The following is an 18,562-nucleotide window of genomic DNA, read 5'->3' as shown; positions in this document are numbered from 1 at the left end:
ATTGACCCCACAACGAGATCCGTGATGAAAAACGGAGTCCAACGAGCCCAACATCACTTCAAACGGAGTTCGGATGGTCGAGATATGCTCGATTGAAGTTGGCATGGAACTCGGAGCGGTGGAAGATTGCCGGCAGCCGGTAGAGCGGTGCTGGTGCGGCCTGGGCACATAGAGCCTGGCCCAGTGCACGGGGTGTGGCCCAGGAATAGGCGCACGAGCCCGCAGGTGTGGCCCAGACCCATGCATGCCCACTTGGGAGCCCGTAGTCCGGTCCACCATGGACCGGATGGTGCACAGGGAGGCTTGTGGATCGAGGGGGCATTTCCCCTCGATTTCTCGCAGTCCACCATGGACCGTGTGGCATTTCTGGGTCATTTCTCGTAGTCCATGGACCATTCCGTAGACCGGCATGCGATCGGATGGTCCTGGGTGCTTGCGGCTGCAATCCAATAGCTCTAGAGGTTTATCCGGGTGTTGTAAGGAGTCCTTATCCTATTCTAAGCTGTTTTTTAAGCCTTTAAAAGGCTCGATACCTGAACAGAAAAGGGGCAACGGACGTGGTGGCGCGGATGGCTTTGTGTGGCGCAGTTTTCTTCAACGAAAACCAGAGAACCTGTGGAGAACTAGAGAGTGAAGATGCCACGTGTTGAGAGGAGCAGGAGCTGAGCTCCTGAACAGCGGACAGCAATCATTTCAAGGGTTTAGAAAAGTCTTCCTAAAAAGAGAGCTTTTGTGAAGAAAAATTTTCTGTGAGGATGAAATTGGGTGTACGAAGGTTGAGGGTGAGATCTCCTCTTGTAATATTTTTTTTTCTCATTGTGAAGTTTGCATGCCCCATGGAGATGAGTTTTTTTTAGCTGATCCACGTATTTGATTGTTTTCTATTTTATTTCTTTTTTCTTTCTGCTGCAACATGCGGTACCGAAAAGATCCTGGGAGGTAGTATCATGGCCAGACATCCACCAACAAGTGGTATCAGAGCGAGGCGGTATAAAGATGCAGATTGCAGTGGTGGTGAGCAAAATTGAAGATGGAAAAGATAGGATCAATCAAAATAGAGATCAACAAGTTTGATGGAAAGAGCAATTTCTCCTTGTAGCAGGCAAAGGTGAAGGACGTGCTCATCCAACAAGGGTTGATCGATGCTTTCTTGTACGAGGAGAAGCCGACCACTATGGAGGTGCAGGATTGGAGATGGCTACAGATGCAGACAGTGAGTACCATCTGTATGTACCTAGCGGATGAGGTGGTGATCTATGTGCTTAGCAAGACTTTTCCGACAGTGCTGTAGTCGAAGCTCGAAGAGTTGTACATGACGAAATTTTTCACCAACACTCTTTTTCTCTGGAGGTATTTTACCAGCTGCGGATGACTGAGGGATAGAGTGTGCAGGAGCATCTCAGCCACTTTCAGAAGATCCTCACTGACCTCTTCAGCATTGGTGAGAATGTTGAGGAGAAGACCAGGGTGCTGGTTTTACTAGCATCGCTTCTCCCTTTATATGAGTCCTTTGTGACTGCTTTTCTAGTGAAAAAGAGTACCATCAAGATGGACGAGGTCACTACAGCGATACTCCAAAATGTGGTTCTCAGGAGGGAGAATCTGGCTTCGAGCTCAGGTGGCGGTAGCTCAGCTTTGGTGGTTTTTGAAGGAATAGGAGGCGGTAGATAGAGTGATAAGAGATCGCGATAAGGACGGTCCAAGTCTAGAAAGAACATGAACAAAATCAGGTTTTACCAGTGTGACGAGTTGGAACATCTAGTCAGAGATTACTCTCAACTCAAGGATCGGACGATGACTGCTATAGCGACGGATAGTAGCTATTCAGAGAGAGATATCCTGGAGATATCTGACGAGGTACCTACTTCTTTTCAGGAATGAATTTTAGATTCTGCATGCACCTATCATGTATGTTGTAGAGAGGAGCAGTTTGACTCCCTGAAAAATAGTGAGGGCACTGTTTATCTGTCAGATGGATCAAACGTGTGATCAGAAGCATCAGAACGATCAGTTGGAGGATGCCTGATGGTGCAGTGAGGAGATTGAGGGAGGTCTGATACTTATCCAATTTCAGATAAAATTTTATCTTATTGAGCAGACTGAATTCGAGAGGCTACAGGACGGTAGCTCGTGGATGAATCCTGAAGGTGCTACGAGGTGATAGGATTATTTTGGAGGAGAAGAAGAGGAGGAGAGGATATTATTAGCTAACGGAGAGTCCAGTGCGAGGTAGAGTTTCGGGAGTCAGGAGGAGCCTAGAGCGAGGTAGAGCTCCAGGTGAAAATGGATCGGGCACGAGACAGAAGACTTAGGAGGATGAAAAGCGATATAGCAAGATGAGATTCCTATTACTGCAGGATGATGCCCCGAGTAGGTCTCAAGTCAGGAGGAGCACAGCATATGACGGAGATGGGATCGAGTGGCCTAGCTTGACTCCTATGTTTATCCATCCATGATCAGTAGATGATTGCTCCAGGACATGGGGATGAGGAGATCCAGAAACTCACAGAGTTAGGAGGAGGCTGAATATCGAGTCGAGGTGGAGATTATTAGAATTTGATGCCTCGAGATTCGATCTATATTAAGCCCACAACGAGGTCCGCAATGAAAAAAGAAGTCCAACAAGCCTAAGATCACCTCAAATGGACACTACAAGAAATTTGACTTTTAACGACAAAATTTTAGCGACGAAATTTATTTCGTCGCAAATAATTAAGCTTTTGCAACGAAATTTAAATTTCGTCCCCAAAAATCAGGTATTTGCGACGAAAAAAATTACGTTGCAAAAAGTTATATCTTTTACAACGAAATTTTTATTTTTGTTGCTAGAAGTTGATTTTTAGCGACGAACCTTTCTTTTGTTGCAAAAAATAATTTTTTTTGTGATGAAATATTTTTTTTCGTAGTAAAAAAATATTTTTTTGTGACAAAAAAAATTTTATCGTAAAAAAATTATATTTTTTACGACGAAATTGATATTTTGTTGCAAAAAAGAAAGGCTTTTGCGATCAATTTTATTTATATTTAGCGACGAAACTATTGCGTTGCCAAATTTTATTTTGTTGAAAAAATTTGAATATTTTACAATGAAAATTTAATTTTCATTGCTAGAAATTGATCTTTAGCGACGAAATTTTTTTCATCGCAAAAAAATATTTTTTTTGGCGATGGAAAAATTTTTCGTTGCTAATTTTTTTTTTACGACGAAAATAATTACGTCGCAAAAAATTTGATTTTATGCGATGAAATATTTGTTTCATTGCGAAAAATTTGATTTTACGACCATTTTTTATATTTACGATGAAATTAAATTTTTGTTGCAAAAAATTAATCATTTGCGATGAAAAAATTTTTGTTGCAAAAAATATATTTTTTTGTGACAGAATATTTATTTTTAGCAACGAATGTATTTCGTCGCTACATATTTTTTAATTAAAAAAAAAAACCCCTTTGATATTTTGCCCTAATTAAAAATAAACCTGTTGATTTCTCCCTCCCCGATCTCCGCCACGGTCGTCCAAATTTTCTCCCTCCCCGATCTCCGGCGACAGTCCTCCCTCCCCGATCGCCGGTCGTCCTTCCCGATAAGTTCTCTCCCTCCCCACCACCATCCTCTCTCTCTCTCCCTCCCCACCACCGTCGAGCCCTCCCTCTCTGCCACCGTCGCCGCTCGAGCCCGCCCCCCATCGCTGATCGAGCCCACCTCCCAGTGCGCCATCTCCCTCCCGCCTCGCCACCCTCTCCTCCACGCACCGTCTCCCTCTCGGTCTCCACTGTGTCGCCATCTCCGTCCCTCCCCCATCGTTTCCCTCCTCGCCTGTCCTCTCCCTCCTCGCCTCCACCGTTTCCCTCTCCCTCCGCTTCCTCTCCGACTCCGACCTCCTCCTCCTCCTCCTCCCCTCCGAAACCCGGTCCCTCGAATCCTCCCTCTTCTCTGCCTCCTTCCCTCCGGTTCCCTCCAATCCCTCGAAACCCTAACCCTAGAGCCCTCTCCTTCATCTTCTTCCTCCTCTTCTGCCCCTCTTCCGCCTCGAGCTGCAGCGCCGGCTGTTCCCCATTGAAGAAAATGGTCGAAGATTTTGCAGTCAATCTTTGGCCATACCGCAAACAGAAGCCGAACAGCGAGCAGAGATTAGGACAAAGCCAGGTCCAGTGAGCCCCTTCACCTTGCCCCGGAGAAACTAAGAAAGCATGTTGTTCATAAAACGAAGGTGGCGGCCACCTCTCCTCCCTCCCTTTCCTCCTCCTTCCATACTTTCCTCATATTCTTCCTCGCCGGCCGGTGCCAAAACGACTACCTCCTCCTCTTCTCCTCTACCCTTCATGGCGGAGTACCTGATGGATCGCCTGGGCTACTCCAAGGATAAGGCCCTCATCGCCTCCAAATCCCTCCTCCACATCACCACCCCCGACAAGCCTGACGCCGTCCTCGCCTTCCTCCACCGCCACGCCGGCCTCTCCCCCCGCTAGCTCCACGCCTTCATCTGCCGCCGTCCTACTGTCCTCGCCACCAACGTCCCCTCCAATCTCCTCCCCAAGCTCAAGCTCCTCGAGCGCCTCCTACCCTCTCCCATCCCTCGCCGTCGCCTGTCGCTTCGGCCTCCCGTCCCCCGCCGCCGCCTACCGCTTCGGCCTCCCGTCCCCCGCCACCGCAGCGTCTGCAAGGCAGTCGCCGCTGGTCGACCCCTCCATCCCCTGTCTCCCTCCCTCATTTTCTTTCTCAGTCTCTTACCTGAGAAAGAGTTGAAGGTCGATCCCTTACCTGGCTTGTCTGGTTTCGTAGGGCCGCCGCCATCGTCGCCGCGCCGCCGTCGGGCCGCCACCGCCATCGTCGATTGCCGTCACTGTCACCATCACTGTTCACGGAAGAATTGAAGGTGAGAATCATTTTTTTAATTTATATATTTTTTAATTTTTTTTCTTAATAAATTTTAGCCATTAGAAGTAATTATTTATTATTTTAGTAATTAGATATAATGTTAGATATAATTATTTATTTGATATAATTAATTTTAATCATAATTTAAAAATATTTTAAAAATAAAAATATTTTTAATAATAATATATTAATTGTAGCATAACAAATTTATAAGCTTTAGAATTTTCGTTCGAGGATAGCGTGCATAAATCAATATTTTTTTTTATGAAAAAAATATTGGCGCTTTACACACTATTCTCGAATTATCCTCGTGGATAGTTTGGGCACGTGAATGAATTTAATATTGCAACACATGTGCTTCTATATCGTAGAGTTTTGTCGGTATTTTCGATCATGTTCTTTGGATACATAGCACAATTTTAATGCTTGTGTATCTGGAGAACTGCATCGAAATGCTATCAAAATTTTTTTGGTATAGAAGATATGTATTGCAATATTAAATTCTTACGTTCCTGAATGGATTATATAAGGCGTTAGTCAACTATTATTACATAAAATTGATTGTATAGTTTGCATCATAAATATGTAGGTATGGATCGTGGTTGGATGTCATTGCGTGATAAGTTCTGTCTCGAGTATATTACGGGTGTGACGACTTTTATGAATGTGGCGTCCAATCATACTAGAGAAGATGAAAAAGCTCGTTGTCCATATCGTCGATGTAGGAATTTATTTTGGTATACCTTATCGGACATTCAGAATCATTTATACGAACACGGTATAGATGTGACTTACAAGAGATGGACTTGTCATGGTGAAGATTTGCCGACTAGCTCGAGCATGTTGTCCAGGAGTCCCATAAATCTATCGTCAGTCGGTGGATCATGCAGTCGTGAAAGACAAACACTTGGTGAAGAAGATAGAGAAATTTTAGAGGATCTTCATCCGAAATTATTTGAAGTAAATGTAGAAGCGAGAGCAGAACATCAGCATTTCATTTCCAGACAAGAAGCTGAAGAGGACAGTAATATATCTATAAATGATAGATTCGAGCGTCTATTAAGAGATGCACAAAGTGATGTTTATCCTAGTTGTAAGAAGTACTCTCTGTTGTCCGCCGTAATAAAGTTATTACACATGAAGGCACTTGGTAAGTGGTCAAACAACTCGTTTAATTGGTTGCTTAAATTTTTGAAGGACTTACTGCCAGAGGGAGAGTTAGTTCCGTCAAGTCATTATGAAGCCAAAAAATTATTGAAAGGACTCGATTTGGGAGTCGATGACTTGGGCCTACGTTGTGAAAAGATACATGCATGTCCGAATGATTGTGTTCTGTTTCAGAAGGATAAAAAAGATCTTTAAGCATGTCCGATTTGTCATTCAAGCAGATGGAAAGAAAGTCATGGTAAGGATAAGAAGAAAAAGAAAATACCATGCAAGATTTTACGGTACTTTCCGATTACACCATGATTGCGTCGATTGTTCATGTCGAGGCATACTGCTTGTGACATGCGATGGCATAAGGAGGAAAACAATATTGACGATGATGTCATGAGACATCCATCAGATGGAGATGCGTGGAAACATTTTGATCGTGAACATCCATGGTTTGTAGCTGATTCATGAAATGTCAGGCTAGGGTTGGCAACAGACGGATTTAATCCATATGGTAATCTTAGTACTACTTATAGTATGTGACCTGTTATGGTATTTCTTTATAATTTACCACCATGAAAGTGCATGAAATCACCTTTTAATCTATTGGCCTTGTTGATCCCAGGTCCCCGTGTCCCTGGAAGAGACATAGACATATTTTTAGAGCCGTTGATCAAAGAGTTACAATATTTGTGGGAAGAAGGATGCGAAACATATGATCATGTTGCAGGAGGCATCTTTCGTATGCATGCAGCACTGCTTTGGACAGTTAACGATTTTTCTGTATATGGCGATATTTCTGGATGGTGTACAAAAGGGTATAAAGCATGCCCAACTTGTAACGATGATATTACATCGGACCATATTCGTGAAAAGATTTGTTTTACCGGCCATCGACGTTTCTTGCCAGATGATCATAGATGGAGGAGAAGTCTTAAGTTCAATGGCAAGCATGAACGACGTGCGCAGCCAAGATTTTGGTCTACGGATAATATTTTAAATCAGTTACCCAACCCACAGGATGTCATATTTGGTAAGGGTCTGGCTAGCCAAGTAGGGGTGCGAACAAGTATCGAAAATTGGAGAAAAAAGAGCAAGTTGTTTGATCTTCCATATTGGAAAATGCTTCTTCTTCGACATAATCTTGACGTCATGCATATTGAAAAGAATATATTTGATAATGTATTTTATACCATTCTCAATATCGAAGGAAGAACGAAGGATACCGTGAAGGCTCGTCTTGACTTAGAGGATATGCTGATTAGAAAGGAATTACATTTGATTCGACGAGGGGATAGACTGGTGAAGCCATTGGCATGTTATACACTGAATCGAAGAGAGAGAAATTAATTTCTTTCATATTTGAGATCAGTGAGGTTTCCTGATGGATACGCCTCAAACTTGAAATGGTGCATCAAGTCGAAAGATGGGAAGATCGTCGGGATGAAAAGTCATGATTGTCATGTACTTCTACAACATGTGCTCCCAGTTGGTTTGCGTGGATTGTTGCCGGATAATGTGTGTGATGCGTTACTTGATCTAGGAACTTATTTTTGGGACTTATGTGCGAAGACATTGAGACGAAGTCAGATCGACATATTGGAGAAGAAGATTATCATTACTCTCTGTAAGCTCGAGATGATATTCCCTCCCGTCTTCTTTGATATCATGATACATCTTTCTGTTCATCTTCCACATGAGGCTAGATTGGGTGGGCTAGTACATATAAGATAGATGTACCCAATTGAAAGGTAATTGCATGATATTGTAATATTTATTATTCATTATTGTATTCTTATTATATGTGATATCAATTGATAATTTATTGAATAGGGAGATGCGTGAATACAAGAGTGCCGTCACTAACAAAGCACGGCCTGAAGGTTCAATAGCAGAGGCACATGTTATGAATGAATGTCTGACATTCTGCTCTATGTACCTTCGGCGAGTGGAGACCAAATTTACAAGGCCACAACGGAATATCGATGTTGACGAGATTCTGACCGATGGATTGTCCGTGTTCTCCAATGTTGCCCGACCATATGGTAAAAAGATTTTCGAATGTTGACACCACAAGAAACGGATGACATGCATTGGTATGTGCTAAACAATTGCGAGGAGGTAGAAGCGTACATGATGTGAGTATATACATTTAATTTTTATTTGTTGATATATCAATGAATGTACGTCGTCATGCATATTAAAATATACATGGTATTACTGTATCACTTCAGAGAACACGAAAGTGAGCTCAGAAGAAGTAATCTTACATTAGCAGCGGCACGACATAGGAATCAATTCGCATCATGGTTTGACGAATGGGTAAGTTATGTTCATGTTCATTCGTGATTAAAAGTTTATTTATATAGTATTTATTTTGTCAAATTTAACCTGCTTATTGTTCTTTTAATTGTAGATAGCTCAGCTACATATAGACAATCCTAACTGTATCAGTAATGACTTAGCTGCACTTGCACAAAAATCTGACAGACGTGTATCAGTATATTCAGCATGCATAATCAATGGTGTGCGATTCTTAACGAAAAATTGCGATCACGATCGAACCACATAGAATTGTGGAATAAGCGTGGAGGACGAGCACAAGGGTGAAATAATAGATTTTTTTGGTGTTCTGCATGAGGTTATAGAGTTGAGATATAGTGGTCTTCGACGGATTGTGTTATTCAAGTGTCGATGGTATGACTTAGGATGACACAGGCTAATTGTTATAGATCCTCAACTCGTCAGTATCCACACTGGTCATGTATGGTATGAAAGTGATCCTTATATTTTTGCAAAGCAAGCAAGACTAGTGTGGTATATTGATGATAACAAAATGAAAGAGCCTTGGCGAGTTGCAATAAGGGCTCAGCATAGGCATTTATTTGATCCCGCACTTTTCACATGCCCGAACGATGAAGATCTTGAGAATGAAGTCCGTGCAATTATTGAAAATGAAGCATATCAAATGCAAGCACCAGATAACATATTAGTGCCAGATGATACGATTGACATAGGACAATTACAAAGAGACGACTATGAACCTGAGGATGTTTCTATTGTTGGATCGTCGATAAGGGCACGGGCACGAGCACGATCCAATAATGACTTTATTAACGACGATGATGATAGCACTTCAGGGTCGAAGTCTTCTATGACTCCCGTCGAAGATGACTATATGGACACGAGTTCAGAATCTGAGAATAATAATTAATATGAATAAATAATTTAATTTATTTTTTTGTTATATCATGTAATACTTGAATTTTTTTGATTACGTGCTGATTTAAATTATTTTAATCATTGCAGCATCATGACTGATCCTGGATGTAGACGTTCATGGGGTAGGCAGCAGGCTCTGCTTGATGATACACATCCTCACTTTAGCATTTTGCATGATGAGTCAGAGGATTTAGATGAGACTCAGTTGTCCGAGTCCACAGAGCAGACTAGTGCTCAGCCAGAGCTTGCCCAGCCGGAGGTCATGGTACCGTAGCTCATCCCCTTACAGGTACATCTCTATCAATTTATAAACCATATATATTTTTTTGTTATATGCATTTAGTGATACATGATATATGTTCATTTCATCAATTTTTACATGTAGGAATACAGCATCGACGTGCAGTGCGTGGTCCTAGTAGGGGTCTTGTTTTGGAAAAATATGTGCATACACATAATGAAAAACTGAAGGGACAGATATTTCGAGATCATCCAGTTGGCACAGAGGCTAGTATCGTCGCAAATGAGATCAGTTTGTATATGTGGAATTATTTTTCGTGGGCTGCTGAAAGTTTCAAGCATGTAGCTCCTCGATACCGTGATGCTCTAGTCTCTCACATCAAGGTAAGAATTAAATTTGGGTGTCTTGCATATCATTACATGATCTATATTATTTTTGATTATATAAATAAATTTTTTATTATATGAATAATTTCATGTATTTGCTTTTTGGTATGATGACTGTGTAGGATAACATTGACTTCGAGGATTGCACCGACGAAGAAGTGACGGCATGTATTCTCAAAATGACTGCAAATAGATACAGAGATTGGCGATGTAGGCTTCATAAATATTGCAATAAGCTGCAGGCGAAGGAGATTGATCCTGTGACCCAGCCATACAGAAATTGGGCTGGGTCTAGTGACGATTGGCGGTGGTTATGTGAGCATTTTGGAAGTGAGGCATTTCAGGTATGTCTAATGTTTCAAGTTATTTTAATTTTGTTATGTCCTTTATTGGTTATAATTGTATATATTTTGTAGCGACGATCGGAGGCGAATAAGGTGAATAGAAGTAAGATTGATTCTATTCACACGCAAGGAAGTACCTCTTTTGCACAGGGAATGAAGAGGATGGTACGTAACTACATTTGCAATCATACTTTGTAACTTTTTATTAAATATTTATATTATTTTGATATCTTTTTTTTTTTTATTTGAACAGGGACTATCCGGAGTCGACGCCTATGCTAAATTCTATCAAAACAAGAGTGGCGAGTTCGTAACTGAGGAGGCGAGGCAGCGTCATGTAAGTATCATTACTCTACATTTTGAATACTTTTAAAGAGTTTAAAAAAAATTTATGATTTTATTTGGTTTATTATGAAGGAAAAAATGTTAGAATTGAGAGACCAGGTGATGAGGGAGGTGGGATCTGACGGTGATACTGGATCGCAGCAGGTTTGTTTGATGACAGATGATACGATTTTGGATACCGTCCTCGGGCGGCAGCTAGGATCTGGTCATAGCATGCGGTCTAAAAAATCATGCAGTTCGTCATCCGACCGATCTGATGATGCATCGGTGCCAGAGGCAGTTAGGACATCCATGAGCATGATGCAAGATCAGATTAGTTACTGGATGAATCGTAGTCAGACGCTCGAGAGGATAGTAGCTGCGATGGCGGGACGGCTCGGTATTGATGCTTCTGAGTTAGCACCTCTACAGTCACATGATGCCGCCTCTGCACCACCATCACGACATATATCGGGTCAGGGATTGACGCCTGGAGAAGGGAACGAGGCCAACGAGTCAGATCATACCTAATTTATAGTTATTTTAGATTTAAAATGGTGTATGGACTTATATTTTTGTATATGACAAAGATGGTTATGAAACTTTTTGATACTTGGAATTGATCTTTTGACTTAGAATATTTTTGTTGTGTTAATATATTATTTATTTAAAATATGTTTGATCAGAGAATTTGTATTTGAGCAGATTTTTTTTGAAAAAAAATTAAAATTTTATTTTTTATCCAAAATTTATTTTAGCGACGAAATATTAGTTTCGTCGCAAAAAAATTTGTGAACCCAAAAAAGAAAAATTTTTATTATACATTGCGATGAAATTTTTTATTTCGTTGCTATTTTTGCGACGAAAAAATAGTTTCGTCGTTAAAAATTTTAACTTTTTGCGACGAAATTTTTATTTCGTCGTAATTATGGCGACGAATTTTTTTATTTCGTCGCCCTTATAGCGACGAAATTTTTATTTCATCGCCATTATAGCGACGAAATTTTTTTTTCGTCGCAATTATAGCAACGAACATTTTTTCGTCACAATTATTGCGATGAAATTTTTGCGACAAATTTTGTTTGCGACGAAATCCGTTGCTAAGTTTTACGACGAATTTCATTTTCGTCGTAAAAAATAAGAGAATATTTTTTTTAATCACAATATTTAGCGATGAAATTATTTTTTGTTGCAATTTTAGCGACGAAAATTTAAGCTCTTGCGACAAAATATTTTCGTCGCTAATACAGCACATACTTCGTCGTTTAGGTTTACTATTTTTTGCGACGGAATAAAATCGTTTCGTCGCTAAGGTCTTTTGCTACGAGGCTTTCTCTACAAATTTTTAGCGACGATATATTTCGTCGCAAATACTTTTAGCGACGAAAATATGATTTTTAGCCACGAAAAAATTTCGTCGCAAAAAGTCAAATTTTCGTTCGGATGGTTGGGATATGCTCGATTGAAGTCGGTATGGAACTCGGAGCAGTGGAGGACCGGTGGCGGCCGGCAGAGCGGCGGCGGTGCGCGGCAGTGTGCGACCTGGGTGCGCAGAGCCCGGCTCAAGCCTAGGCATGCGAGCACGGTCGAGGCCCAGGCGCACGCGCGGGCACGGCCTAGGCGCCTGCGCACCCACCTGGGAGCCCGTAGCTCGGTTCACCATGGACCAGGCGGTGCACAGGGAGGCTTATGGACTGAGGGGGCATTTCTCCTCGATTTCTCGTGGTCCATCGTGGACCGCATGGTGTTTCTGGATCATTTCTCACAGTCCACAGATTATTTCGTGGATCGATGCACGATCGGATGGTCGTGGGTGCTTGAGGCCGTGATCCAATGGTTCCAAAGGTTTATCAGGTGTCGTAAGGAGTCTTTATCCTATTCTAAGTTGTTTTTTAAGCCTTTAAAAGGCCTGATACCTGAACAGAGAAGGGGCAATGGACGTGGTGGCACGGACGGCTTTGTATGGTGCAGTTTTCTTCAGCGAAAACCAGAGAACCCATGGAGAATCTGAGAGTGAAGACGCCACGCATTGAGAGGAGCAGGAGCAGGACTCCTGAACAGTGGACAGCGGTTGCTTCAGAAATTCAGGGGGTCTTTCTAGAGAGAGTTTTTATGAGGAAGAATTTTCTATGAGAGAGAAATTGAGTGTACGAGGGTTGAGGGTGAGATCTTCTCTTGTAATATTTCTTTTTTTCATAGTGAAGTTTGTATGTCCCATGGAGGTGAGCTTTTTTTTTTTTTGTTGATCCACGTATTTGATTATTTTTTATTTTATTTTTTCTTTCTTCCTACTGTAATGTACGGTACTAAAAAGGTCCTGGGAGGTGATGTCCTAGCCAGACATCCACCAATAATAATACCAAGTAGGTTGGGAAAGGGAAACTGTGTGCATTAAAAGGTATATAGACCACCTCACCACGAAGGATTAAGAACATGCATGCTAATGTCAAATATAATTCAGTGGGTTTTTCTTGAATGTAAAACATAAACATAATCAGAAAGAATTGAGATGAAGGTCTGCGGATCCTAAAGGTAAAACACCATTCAAATTTGAAATTAAGTTTCCATGCTTCCTCCTGACCACTGAATACCATACTTGAAAAACCTTTTGGATTTGCATTGAAGCATAATTCACATTTCAGCACACCCATTATCTAAGTCCCTGTGACTTCGAAAGTAGGCTTTCTAAATAGAAATATCACTAGGATTAAAATTATCAAAGTCCATTTTTTATTTTTTTTTATGATGGAATAATGAAACAAAAATCTTTAAAAGAAAATATCTCTATGAGGGATGATCCTAAATAATGAATGGAAAATTTTCAACTCCAGATTTCGCCCAAATTACCTCACAAAAATATGCTTTGTAGATGAATAAATCTGCTGTCTATTCAGTTACAGTAACTCAAAATCACTGAGGTAATTCACCTAATTTTTTTTCTTTTGAGAATAAATGCAGGAGTGCGGCCAAAAATTTCACAGTTCAGAAAGATAATAAAATGATTATTCATGACAGACACTTGGAGAAACATGATGTATTCTACGTGCCGTTGTATCCCCATAGTGTCATAATAGGCCAAGCCCAACTTACCGAATCCTTGATCTTCCAAAATGGGGATAAAAAGAAAATGGATTAATTAATGGAAACTGATTATTAATGTATGGATATGATTCCTGATGACGCTATAAAGCTTTTTAAAGACAATTGGTTGCACAAATCTCAGCTGGTCCAAATCACTACTGCTTTGCTGCTATTGATATATATAACGATTTGTTGGTAGGTATGGGGAAGGAGTGCGAATGTATAGGACCCATCTTTTTGGGTCTCCCACCATCCTTACGTGCTCACCGGCCAGTAACAAGTTTGTGCTGAATTCCGCTGAGGACTTCCGTATCCATTGGCCGGTGCCTGAGCTCGTTGGCTTTTCGTCCCTCGTCAACGTGGAAGGAAAGCAGCATGCAAGGCTCAGGAGCTTCTTTGCATCAAAAAATACAAGGCTGAGGAGCTTCCACTGCAACATAATAGAATACTAACAGTGTAAAAAATTTATTGTTAATAATTTATTTTTATTGATAATAATTATTAATGATAAAATTATGGTCACTAATATTTAGCCGTAAATAATGACGTCGTTGATAATTTTTGACGATGAAAAAAATTTTTGTTACTGATAGTCGATATTACCAGCTAAAAATTTTCGTCGTTAAAATTTTTTTTCGAAAATTATTTATGATGAAAAATTATAGTCGTAAAAAAAGTAATTTACGATAAATTTTTACATCACTAATAAAAAAAATAAATTATTTGAGACAAATAACTTTCGTCACTATTAATTTAAATTAAAATTTTTTATGAAATTCAGATTAAAAAAATATTAGTGATGTAAATTTTTCGTCGCAAGTGTGACAATTTCCGACGTAAATTTTCATCTCTAAATTATTTACTATGAAATAATGTTCATCGCTATTAATTTAATATAAAATTTTAATATTTTTAAATTTAGTTAAAAAATTATTTATGACTAATTTTTTCGACACTAATATGTTTTTCGGTGATATTTTTTTATCAGGAATAATTCCATTGCTAAAAATTTATACAATTTTTTAAAATAATTTATAAATATATATTTTTAATTTATATTTTTAATATTTTTATTTATAATCTATAAAATTAAAATAAAAAATTCACATGATAAATTTATAAATAAATTTTATTATTTTATTATATTAAATTAAAATTACAATAGATCTAAAATAAAAATAAAAATAAAAAACTACATAAATAGGTCATCAAGTATCAGCATCTGCAGAAGAAAAATGGATTGGGGAAGGGGATCGCTCGAAAGAGCTCAGACTGGCCTGCTACTGCCTCATCAGCTGCATCATCCGCTCCATCTGCACTATCCACTCCATCATCTGGGTCTGGAACTGTTGGTATTCATCAACACGTACAATCAACTCATCAACTTGCTGCTCAGCTTGCCTCTGCACCTCCATCAGTCGAGTATTGTAGGCGGTATGGATGTTAGCCTTAGACGAGCGTGAGGATGAGAGAGCACTGATCCCATCATGCCCTAGACCCCTAACATAGTAGGGTCTTATACCAAGCATCTGATCATAGATTTCATCATCTGTGGGTGCGGTCGAGCCCTCAGGGGTAGGCTAGGATCTAATGCTTATCATACGATCCTGAAAATCAAAGTTATAGCTATTTTAATTTCATACTAAAAATTAAACTGTGAATGAAAAAGTTAATTGAAAAAAACTTATAAAAAGCTCCTGGCTCCCCATCATCCACTCTCCTGACCGTATCCACTCATAGATATCGATTCTACCAAGAAGCTCGTCACTCTCTGCATCTCTCTATAATTTGAGAATAATTAATTAATTTTTTTTTAAATAGTTAGAGAGTTAAAATATATTAATTAGAAATTACTTATCATTTACTCTATATGACGAGCGAATGACCTCGAACCCCCACAATATGATACGATCTGTCTCATCCGATTCATGGTGTTTTGGATATATCATCTCTTTACAGTTAGCAGTCAAATTAGTAGGTAATAAACTAAATTTAAGAATAAATGATTCAATAATTAAACTCTAAAAAAAAGTTTGGATGTGTAACCTAACATACTGGATCCTCGTAATGCCGGTATATGACAGTCCAATCATCCATAGTAATGCTGTCATAGGGCCGCTGTCGTACTGCCTCCACCTCATGATCCTGCATCATATGGCACCAACACTGTTGGATGCGGTGGCGATACTCCTTAAAACGCAAACATAAATGAGCATTCATAGCTTGCCACATGCGATCCTTCTCAAAATCAATAATATCGAATACATCTTGTCAATAACAAATATTAGAAGAATACCATGCTAATTAAATATTCATAGTATAATTTATTTTACTGATAATTGAGTATAGAAAATCTCTCTTTGAGCCCGTTCAATGTTACGCCAATCGAAAAGTGTCACAGAGACAAAGCTACGGCATATGATGCCCAGCTCGGTCTGTCACGGCTCACACCATCTCCTAATGGGTCTGGTGTAGCTAGATGGTATCTCAATGCGGAGACGCTCCTCCGAGTGCTCACGTCTGTAATACTCTAGAACAAAATTCTTCGATAGACCTTGCCCTCACCTTACCATCTGTAGAGACTGGCCTGAAACAACAATAAATAAATTATTAGTACGATAGCTATCTAAATAAAAAAAATCAAAATTTATTATATAAAAAGTGTAATAATACCACTCGAACCTGCCTTACTCGGATCCGCCTCACTGAGACCTCCCAATGCAAGACCTTCTGGCGACTCTGCTGATGCGGCAATAGAAATAAGTGAAAGCATCTCAACCTTAGGGGTCGGCTGTGAACGTGAACATTATCGTCTGTCTCCTAGTACCATATCTATAATTTTTAACATATAAATAAATATAATATTAAACAATAATAGTGAAAAATAAATTACATTTTAATGAATATAATTATGTCACAAACCATTATTGCAAGAGAAGATTCAACAAAGAATATAGATCTACTCATCAATATTCGTATCTTCCTCGATGTGTAGGTCCTTCTCCAAATCACAATAATTGACTAATTTATCATCTTCTATCTCATCGTCATTTATAAACGATCGTCGTCCTCTGACTCATCAAGATTAAATATAAAATCAGTTTCAACTTCATTGGACGACAAATCAGCCTTATTCAAAGGAGCTATTATAAGTTCTTTATCAACAAGAAGCTCGACTAATATTTATTCTTCCTCTTGAAAAATTTTTTCTTCATATAAATCCAAATTTTCATCCATCTTTAGTTGAGTTGGTATGTCATATATATCTTTAGGTATTATTTTTTATACAACATACCAATTATCTCGATACTTTAGATCCTTCAAATATATTGCTTGTTTCGCTTGAGTTGCTAATATATACGGCTTATTCTGGTACCATGTTCGTACAAAGTTTATATTGATAAAGTGTGAATCGATATAAATATCGATCTTTTTGTTGCTAATATCCTACCATTCACACTGAAATAAAAATACAGAATTACTGGACTCATACTTCAGTTCTATGATATCTATCAGTATACTATTATATTCAATCTCTTTTTCTCTTTCATATCCTATCATAGCAATCTCACTATTCTAGGTTCGTCATTGCATCTCAAGCTCTCTTATGTGAAATCTCATTCCTCCAATAATATAGGATGCATAATAGTTAACCCTTTGATCGAAGCCATATGCTAAATCATACAACTCATCGATCGCACCCTCTTCTTTATTGAAATACTTATATTTCATCTACACCATAACGTAAAAAATTATGTTAGTTCAAATAATTATTTCTATAATTATTAAAAATAACATATTACTAGTGCAACTTACAAGATCACCAAATTATTTTATAAATTTTTTCTTATATCGATCATCAGCATCCGTATTATTCTTTCTATATAGTATACTCTTGTGCTCACTGCAATAAGTCGTCATTTTTAATTTTATATTAATATAAAAAAATTACTTAGAATATTAAACAATATGCTAAGATGATACTTACTCAATGAAATCTTCAATTTCTTTACAATTATTTAGAATGTAGAAGTGTGCCTTGGATAGCTCATTTACGTCCATAAATTCATATCACCTTCTATCAATGGGTCGAACCGTTTGTTTAAATATAGACAGTATCAGTTTATTGTCACTCCATTCATGGTTTGCATTACGATCTGTATGATTGAATCTTGTTTCGATATCATCAAGATACATCGAGCAGAACGTAACACATTTCGTAGCTACGTATACTTCCACTACAGACCTTTCAAGCTGTATTTTATTGTGTACATACCTTTTTAGAATACATAAAAATCTATAAATAAAAATAAATTTAAATTTTAGAAATATATTTACATCTTATAACTGATATGACAAAATGTGAATAATTTTTTTATCTTTCAATAGTATACATCCACTGATAATGTACCGGTCTGACCAAAAGAGCTTTCTTTGAAAGATGAATAGACAGGTGCATCATAATATCAAAAAATGATGATAGAAAAATTTTTGCTAACTTATAAAAAATAAGTACGATATCCTTTTCAAACTTCTCAAGTAAGTTAATCTTCAATTTTCAGCAATACAGTTCTCAAAAGAACGCTCCCAACTCAATCAATGCAGTTTGAACATCACCTTCTAAATAGCCACGTATGACCATAGGAAGCAAGCGTTGCATCATCACATGAGAGTCATGACTTTTCATGCTAGAGATATTGCCGTCGTTGTTGCCAACATACTGCGATACATTTGAAGCATATGTGTCAGAAAACTTTACGATTTTGAACTATTTATAGAAATTCTTCTTTTTCTCGCCAAATAGTGAATAACATGCAAGTGGCATAAAAAATCTATCACCCCAACGAACTAAATATAACTTCGATCAAATTTTTATTTTCTGTAAATCAAGATGAGATTTTGTACTATCTTTTATTTTTTCTGAAATGTT

This window comes from Elaeis guineensis, chromosome 2 (genome assembly GCF_000442705.2).
Source record: "Elaeis guineensis isolate ETL-2024a chromosome 2, EG11, whole genome shotgun sequence".
NCBI lineage: Eukaryota > Viridiplantae > Streptophyta > Magnoliopsida > Arecales > Arecaceae > Elaeis > Elaeis guineensis.
This window is presented reverse-complemented; position numbering follows the sequence as displayed.